The following is a 10107-nucleotide window of genomic DNA, read 5'->3' on the forward strand; positions in this document are numbered from 1 at the left end:
ATATCATAAAAAAATTTTGTGGGGTGGAGGCAAATTAAAGCATAAAATCCATTGGATCGATTGGGAAAAATCACAGCTCCTATATCTTAATTTGATATGGGCGTATCGACCTTAAAAGCACAAAACCTGACACTATTGACCAAATGGCGGTGGTGTAATATACATTCCTAGAAAAAACTGTTAGGGGTGTGGTGTAACATACATAAAGCAGTTAAAGCCTCGGGTGAACTTGGCATCGATTCCCATTAATTATTCACGCTTACCCCCAGTTCATACATCCAAATTTTGTTTTGGAAAGATGCATGGTGTAACGCCTGGTTCTGGGTATGCATTTAATTTATAATTAATCCATGTTTATAGAGAAACACGACGAGTTGGAAGCCCCAAACTCGACGAGTAGAGATTGTCAGGACCGCGTGATTTAAGTAACCTACTCGACCAGTTGAGAGGCCTCAACTCAACGAGTAGACTGGCTGGGAGGAAACCCTAATTTTCATGGTTTGCACCCTATTTAAACATCTTAAACCCTTCATGTTAGCCTCATTTCCAGCCTCCAAGTCCCAAACCATAAATCTCGAAAACCCTAAAGCCATTTGAGTGTTTGTGAGCTATTTTTGAGAGTTTTGGTGTGCATTTGAAGCCATTGGAAGAAGGAAGAGCTTAAAGACACAAGAAGTAGCATATAGATCTAGAATCCTTTCCTCATCCATGGCATTTTGCCGGTATAAAGCTTAAACCTTTCCTTGTAGTTTCTTAGATCTCCTTTATGGGGTTATTTTGCTAGTTTTGGTCCAAATGACTTGATCCTTGGGATTTAGATGTCCCAAGTGGGGAATACTTCAGATCTAGGATCTTGTAGGGTTTTCATGGCATAAAGGTGCCAACTTTATGGCCATGAAAGCCCCATGCAACCTTTAGACCATCATTTTGGTCTTCTGAAGCTCCTATGGCCATTCATATAGATAAAGTTTCAGACTTTACGTGATTATTTTGTCCCTTGAGTCCATATCTATGACCTCATAGTCTATCTTGAAGTTTTTTATGGCCTTTGGAGTGGGATCTAAGCCATTTTGAGTTTTGGTTTGAGTCTTATGCGTTTAGATATGGGTAAAGATGGAAACTTTACTCTTCTAAGGCGTATTTCCATTTTGGATCCGAAGTTTAGGGGGTAGATCTGAAGAATAAGGACTTAATGCATTAAGAAGTGTTGACAAACTGATAAACTCGACGAGTCCATAAGGGAACTCGACGAGTTGGTATGAAAGGTCATCGATTTTGTTAATGGAACTCAGCAAGTCCACAAGGGAACTCGACGAGTTATGCTAGAAAAGTCCCATTTCTGTTAAGAAGGAGGAACTCAATGAGTTGGAGGACAAATCAACGAGTTAGATCGCGACTTCACGGTTTATGTGATTAATGTGAACTCGATGAGTTGAGTTAACTCGGAGCGTTGACTTTTACTTTCACTTGACCAGAGTTGACCCTTAAGGGTTATGAGTATGGAATGATATCTAAAGGATTGTTTTGGTATAGGAAACGAGAATAGCTGATTCTGGGCAGAGACGTTTCAGCCATCATCCGACAGTGATGTGAGTTTCCTCCTATATGAACGGGTCAAAGGCACTAATGTCGTCCCGTATATGTATGCTAGTATGTTCCGGGCTAACGTCCGATTTCAGGCAATGCCCGATGTAGGTTTATATGTTTCCGGGTTTCGATCCGATGTCAGCGGTGCCCGAGGAATGTTTGTATGCTTGATGTCTTCGTAATTCTTGCATGTGTCTGTTTTATATGTTTCCGGATCACGGTCCGATGTCGGGAAATGCCCGAGGAACGTTAGTATGCTTCTGGATTTCGGTCCGATGTCGGGCGGGGCCCGATGAATGTTTATATGTTTATGTTATGTGATTATTTATGTGTATTTGTTGATATGTTTATATGTATACCGAGCTTTTCTCGATGTCGGGCATGGCCCGATGCCGAATTTAGATCTGATGCCAGGCGGGGCCCGATACTGGACATTGTCTGATGCCGGGCAGGGCCTGATGAAGTGGGCAAGGCCCATGATATGCTATATATGATTATGTGTATTGTATGTGGTAGTTTAGGGAGACTCACCAAGCTTCGTGCTTACAGTTTTCAGTTTTGGTTTCAGGTACTTCCTATAGCAAAGGGAAGAGCTCAGGATGACTGCAGTGCATACACCATTTGTTTAGCCTGGGATCTTTTACTCTGATATATTGACATGTCTTTTGATATGATATTCTGATTTTATACTATGACTCATGTTTTTTGATGGACTCATGTTTTTTGATGGAGTGATTTTGATAACTATGTTTTATTTAATAATTAAAAATGAAATTTCTGGTCATGATTTTTGGGTTGTTACACATGGTGTGGGGTGATACCGTTTCAAGAAAAAATCCCCCACTTGTACATGATAGAATTGGTCAAAAGTTGTTCACTTATTAATTGTATATCAGTAGATGGTTTTTCTTGGAGCTGGAAACAGAAGCCCTCTAACCTGATGGAGCTCCATGAATTACTTCAATTATACATGGACATAAGTGAACTGAATATTGATTATGATTTTTCACCGTATGGTTTTTGTTTTAAGCTGACGAAGGATTGTAAGTATACGGTGAAATGTATGAAGCATTTGATAGATTCCAAATTGATCCTTGTCAAAGAGTCGAAGATCTGTTGGTCAAAATTGATACCACTAAAAGTCAGATGTTGTGTATGACGAACATCGAAGGGGAAAATCCTAGTATAGACACCTTATTAGCAAGAGGATTACAGATTTCAAATCACATGTGCCTATTGTGTAATATCGAGCTGGAATCAGTGGACCATCTATTCCTCCATTGTGATTTTGCCAAGGCTATCCGATACTGGATTTTTAAATAGTGTTGAATTATGGATAAGAGGTTCACCATCGTTTCGAAATTCCTCAGCAAAGTTATTATATGGGTCAATTGTTAAAGGAAGAAAAGAATAGGAGACGTTGTGTTGTTCTCTGTATTACGGAGTATATGGGTCGCAAAGATTGATAAGACAATCAAAAATACACATGTTAACCCTACAAATGTTGCTGATGATATTATCTGAAACTCATACTCGTGGTGCAAACACAGGAGTCGATTGAATTGTGTTGGTTAGGCTAAGTGGAGCTAATCGCCGTTTGCTCATTTAGCTCTTTCTTGAATTTTGTTTTTTTCTTCTCTATTTCTGTTATGTATTTATTTCTATTTTGTTTTTTGTTCCTTCCATGTTGATACTCTTGTCACGGTTTTAGCCACTTGCTAATTGTGAGCTTATAATGATATTTGTCGTTTAAAAAAAACAAGTGTTGTCCTCTTTCTTAGGATGGAGGGTTCAAGCCCCGTATCTAAAATAGATGGTATTAGAAGTACTTTAAAAATATTAAATTGACGTTCCAAAAAAATCCTATTCTTTCTCTAAGTTTCTTGTACACGTCCGTTCTTGATATATTTGGCCTTCTTAGCGTTAGAAATAATAATAAAAAATAATAAATAGTAATAAAAGATAATGTTTTCATCTTTAAGGACCACGTGAAATGTATTTCCTTTTAAGTTCGTTTGGGAGAGTGGTGAAAGACTAAGCAGTCCCTACCGAACTTTGTACACGCGTCACACTTTTATAGGATATTTTATAAGTGGACATGTTTCGAATTTTGCCTTTATGGTGAAAAACCAAAAGAATGGCGACAGGTTTCCAATCGGACGATCCACAATGCTAGGAGATCAAATTAACGGTGGATCCACATGAAACTTGTTGCTTATACGGGATTCCAAGGTGGGGTTTTGTCTTTTTTATAACGAGAAGTAGAGTCCACCATAGTCCACTAACGAGAAACGCGTAGGACCCACTAAAATCTAGATGAAAAAGTTTGACACAACATGAATGAACCAACGATGTTGTAACACGTATAAATTCTCTATGGAATGTCCATGCACCTGATATTTTTGGTAAACATAAAATCTAAATCGTTTTCATTGATCACTTCTAAAAATCGGTTAAAACTCTTTTGACTTTTGTTTTGTAGTCAATGAAACGTAATTGAACTTAATACCACGCGTCATATGTCAATAACGAACCAAAAGTTTGAATAGATAATGACAATTTATAAATTTATCAAGGTTTACTCTTCTTAAAATTATTTAATTGTGATTTTATATTAAGAGCTATATAATTTTTTTACGATACTAATATATAGATAACAACTATAAGGAAACTTGTCATTAATAACAATAATATTTTTTTTATATATTTTACAAACATTCTAAAACATAAATTTTTATGTTTGTCTAAAATACTACAAATCAATTCTCCAACCATAAATATTAGTTCACAATGACTAACTGTTCAAGTTTCTATCTAACAAATTTAATTTAATAATTAAATATGTTGTTGGATGTAAAATATTATTATATTAATGATAGGTTTTTTTATTATCAATATAATATATTTAATATTTCAGTTAAAATATAGATATGAATATAAATTCTAGAAATAATCCATAAACTTAAAGTTTTTGAATTTTTTATTAAAAATAATTTAAAAACGTTTAAATTAAATAAATAAATGTTCATATTTTATAAATTTACAAACTTAAAAAAAGATTAAATATGTTAAATATAAAAAACATAAATCAAAATGTTAAATTAACTAAAAGAAATATCTAGAAACTATTTTGTATACAAAATGAAAGCTTTTTTTTTCAACTAAGTAGTTTTTTTTATAAATTAATCAACAAATAAGAGATAAAAGTATAATATAAAGTTATAAATTATATTATTCTACCTTATAATTAATGGTTGATATTTTGAATAATTATAAAAGAAATTTAAAAATTGCCAAAATACTTTTTCTAAATTTTTAATAATAAAAATATGTCAAAATGGCATTAAATTTATAAAATATGTTTAATTTTATTAATATGCAAGTTGCAGGAGTTCATTAGATGATTTAAATCGAATAAATTTTTATATCGTTCATATTAATTATAATTTTTTATTTGAGCTTAATATAAAAAATTGTTTTTTTGTTTGAAATCTTATAAACAAAATAACTTTTAATAATATATATTTATCAAAAGTCTAAATAAATAATTTTACTTTGTACAACATATTGATATTGGTCTACTAGGAATTCAATAAGTATAGATATTAAGCATGCAATTATAAGTTTCGTAATTTTTTAACATTTTCTACGATAAACTACATTCGCATGTCAAAATATATGCAACGTTCTGATATGATATGTAGAAAATGTTTGATAGTTGGAAAAAACATATGAATTAATAGAAAAGAAGTAAAAGGGACTTATGGACAAATATATTTATTGATGGTCACAATATGTACAAACATAAATGATTAATATGAAAATATAATGGAAATTTCCAACCCAGATTTCCGTTGAATAATACATTTTTTAGGAAGAAATAAAAAGAAAGATGAAATTTGATACTAATGCTTTTACTTTTCGTTGTTCGTTTTTCTTTCTTTTTTCTTTTCTCTTTTTTTTTCTTGGGGAATTGGTATGCAACGAGATGGAAATCACATAGAAATTTAGAGGAAAATGACATGATGCAACACCCGATTTTTAAACACAAAGAATATGACATACATTTATGTCTGCTCATAAATACAAGTAGTTATCAATAAGGATTACACATAATAAATTCCAACAACAATCTGAATCAAGTGTTACTATATCTTCACTATAACATTGCAATCTTTTTAAGTCTTCATAAATCTGAAAGGCACAACAACACAAAGCTTGTTGAGTAATCTCTAACTACGTTGCATTTAATAATTATACATACTAATTACATCAATAAATAATTACTATAATTACGAGCTCCATGGAATCACTAGTCATCTTTCACATAATTCACATGCACACACATTGCATATAAATATATAAACACACATACACACACCAATCACCAAACATATAAATTTATTAAAATCCCAAACTTCTCATCAATTAGTATCACAAGCTAATTATTATATTTTTCCATTGTGATTAAGCTTTATTATCTCTTAAAAACCTAACTACATATCTCACAAATAAGATATCTTATTTGCACAAAATATTACTTATATGATTCTATTATTCATTTCATTAACAATCTCTTATGATTGGACATCGTAACCTCTCAAGATCTAGTCACATCAATGATGGTACGTTTCGAACTTGTATATAGTAATGATCTATAATTATCACAAGAGTAAACACATATTTATACTCTATATGGAATAACGTTACTCAAATTATATTTAAAATACTATCGTTTACACAATACATTTTTACTCATAATATAATTCCATTATTGATTTTGTTTAAAATCTCTTAGAAATTGAATTCGTCATCTCTCAGAGATCAAATCACATATTTACTAATTTCACATTATTACCATTGACGTAACTTCTACATTGATAGACCTCATATACTTCTCAATTAGAAGTTCTCATCATATCGATCTTCTACATGAATAAACGCAATCACTTCTCAAAGGTCTAATAATGTAAGTTTTAATTGGAAATTCTCATTAAATCAATCATCTATATGAGTAGAACTAATCACCTTTCATAGGTTTAATCATGTAAGTCACACTCATATATATATATATATATATATATATATATATATATATATATATATATATATATATATATATATATATATATATATATATATATATATATATATATATATATATATATATATATATATATAATTCTTGCATAATATTCCTTAACAACAATCATATAACATGATCATTAAGTCATCACAAATAGGACAAGATACTCACCTGGTTATGTTTCGTGTATAGGAATTCCAACTTTAGATATCTCGAATCTGCTTCTGTTTCAGAAAATTTCAATAACAATCAAACAATCACATAACTCTTTAGTATTATAACTCAAGACACCATTTACTCATATATATTAACTCAAATCTTCCAATAAATGCAAAAACATTAAGTTATGTATTTAAACTTGGTAAATTTCATGAGTTACTTATCATTATGTCTTAATATATAAAGACTTATGCATAACTTCATTTCACCAATCTAATTATCACTACAAATATGCAAGTCATTTATTCACAACTTATTTTCAGAATCAACTTTCACATCAAAATCAATAACACCTCATGATTTTATTATTTACATGTCTTAATTTATTAAGACATCAACTTCACTTCAACTTATTCACCATTTTGAGTATCATAACTTAAAGTACAAATCATTTATGCGTGACTTAATACGATAACTTAATTCATTCAGTCTAAATTAGTTATAATCCATCAATACATCTTCAATTCCACTTAGTTCATGTAAATATCACTTTAATTTCAACTAAACTCACATTCCATAATTTAGGGTTCTTGATTACCCTTATTCCATTTCCATAAAATTAAAGGATTCTTTACATTAAAACCTCATACTCATGAATCTTAGCATTATAACAAGTTACTAACACTCTACTTGTATCAATTTTTCCATTAATTTCATCATCCAAGAACATACACATCTTAGGGTTTATGAACTCATAATCAATTAGGATGGTTTTAGTAAGGAATGTGAGTGATTACCTTGTCACAAGTAAGAATCATTGATCTCTCAAGCAGCTCCCTTTGATCCCTCATCAAATCAAGCTCCAGGACCCCAAAATCGCACTCTCTTGCTCTCTATAACGTACCTTTGAAAAATGGGGTGAAAACGATTGATTTTTGTACTTAAAACCTTCTTTTTTTTTCTGACTGTCACCACGCCGGGGTGACATTCTTGCCACATCGTGGTTTCACAACATCTTTATCTCAACTTCGTACGACCATAATTTCTTCACCCGGACTCGAATTTTGATATTCTTTATATCCACATGTTCGTCTTCGTGTTTATGTTTCTTCTGCCAAAATGGAATATATTTTTATTTATACTCCTATATACCAAAAGGTATACATTATTCATCTGTTAAAACTGCACACAAACTCATGCTTTACATACGTCTTTCATATACTTTAGTAAAATACACGACATTACCCTTTATTCAACCAATAAACGTAATACACATTTATTAATATATATTTCTTATATGAAATTAGTGTTGCACATGAATAGTATAAAATTGACAATTTTGACCGTTTAAAAAGAAAATTAATAAGTGGACATGATTTGTTTTCAAATCAATTCAGAAATTGACAATATGAAATTGGTGTTGCACATGATTTGTATCGGTCAGCATGCAATATATCTGATATCTCTAATAACCTCTAAATGTATGAAAATGATTTAAATGGTTAAGAAACTTTATATTTTCTTAATTAACTATTAAAAAGTTAGAATCATTCAAAATTAAATTGTTTAGTTTTATCTAACAAACCCAACATTGTAGGAACTATAGAATCTAAACATTCATAAAACGCAATGCAACTTACGTCTAGGATTTTGTTTAACACTAACTTTATATTATCATCAAGGTGGGATCATTTGATAATTAAACACTTTAAAAGAAATTGTCTTAACTTCGAATCTCATCTGTAAGTTACCAAACTTAGTTGCTTATTCCGTTTACAACAAACATATAGACTGAAAAGAGAAAAACATGTGGGAATTTAAATTATCCATATGGTCAATTCGGATTGTATTATATGGATTACCAAAAGAATAATTAAAAGAAAAAAAAATACTATAAAAAGAATCGTCTAACTTGGGAGAACATGCCAAACAAGTCGAAAATAGTTACCGTAGAATCTTCAAAATTATTTTAGTATATCGTCTGTCCAATAAAAAAACCCCACCCACTATTTTTTTTACTCAAGGCCTACTAAATTCATATTTTCATGATATCATTTTCATATTATATCTGTAAAAGCTATTAACTAAATTTTAGAATAAAAAAAATGTTAAGAGGTTCTTACTCAAATCTTTTTGGCCCACTTACGATTGTGGGTATGAATTTAATCTGGATTAATGGGCTGGTATAGTAAGTTTTTCTTGGGCTAATATACACTTTTGTTCTCGTGACAAGGGATAGTTGAGGCCCATGGATTAAGATTTTACAAAGTCATGCGTCAGTTTTGTGGGCCTTTTGGGCCATTGTATAGTGCTCTTACATTGGTCAATCTTGCCATGTAAATGTTTCCAAGTTATTTTAAACTTTATTACGTTAAAATTAGTTTTTACTTTAGAGGTGCACACGAACTGGAAAAAATTCTATAGGGGTTTTCAAAACGGATTTAATTAGAAATTGTAGAATCGGTGTTAAAGAGTTCCTATCAGATTTTACCAAATTCGGGATAAAAATATTTGACCAGATAGAACTAGTTTAGAAAATGAACAAAAGTACAATAACATAAAACTAGAAAATGAAATACAATTTTTATTAGTTGGCTAAATCTCCATCCTCTTTGATCGTTTAATTTGAGAATTGTTGCATGTAGTTTAACTTCGCAATCGACGTCACCCTCCATCTATTTTGGTAGTTGTGGGTGATATCCTAAATGTAACTTTTTTTCATTGATTCATTACTCCCATGGTTCTAAAAGTTCACCTTCAAACGAAATGACTTGTTATGCCATTTCTACACTAGCCAAGTAATTATTCAAACAAATGCTTTTCTTAATTGATTTGAAGGTGAGTTTTGACTTATGTATCGGTATTACAAATTTATTAATGGATTTCAAAACTACTGTAGAAACTTGGATTATTACTAATCATGAACCATGACGGCTAAAATTGAAATTGTGTTATATTTTCTTTACATCAAGCCAAAATATATAGGGTTTTTTTTTTTATTCTTGAATACTCCTATAGGCTAAAACATTTTATGCCATATATTTTCTTAATTTGTTAATTGGAGGGGGGATTCATTGACGTTTATTAGCATCTAGGGATGAATCTTCTTGGGGGACAGGAGGGGATGTGCTCCCCCCCCCCCCCCTTTTTTTTTTTGTCACAACTAGTCCTTATCTATTAAAATTTTTTCATATTAGAAAAGCTATAAAATTTGGCTTTACCCCCCCCCCCCCCCCCCCCCAATTTTCATACTTACTATACTTTCGCCCCCCCCC

General features: G+C 31.3%; 1 long non-coding RNA gene across 1 annotated transcript; it reads right to left on the bottom strand.

The window, feature by feature from the left end:
- Positions 1-5628: 5628 nt before the first annotated feature.
- Positions 5629-8104, bottom strand: LOC111914910 (uncharacterized). Its single transcript, XR_002857989.2, has 3 exons — positions 7630-8104; positions 6845-6897; positions 5629-5781 (listed from the first exon to the last, which is right to left on the bottom strand). It is a non-coding gene; the product is annotated as an uncharacterized LOC111914910 (long non-coding RNA).
- Positions 8105-10107: the final 2003 nt, after the last annotated feature.

The sequence above is a fragment of the Lactuca sativa genome, chromosome 7, assembly GCF_002870075.4.
Source record: "Lactuca sativa cultivar Salinas chromosome 7, Lsat_Salinas_v11, whole genome shotgun sequence".
Taxonomy (NCBI): Eukaryota; Viridiplantae; Streptophyta; class Magnoliopsida; order Asterales; family Asteraceae; genus Lactuca; species Lactuca sativa.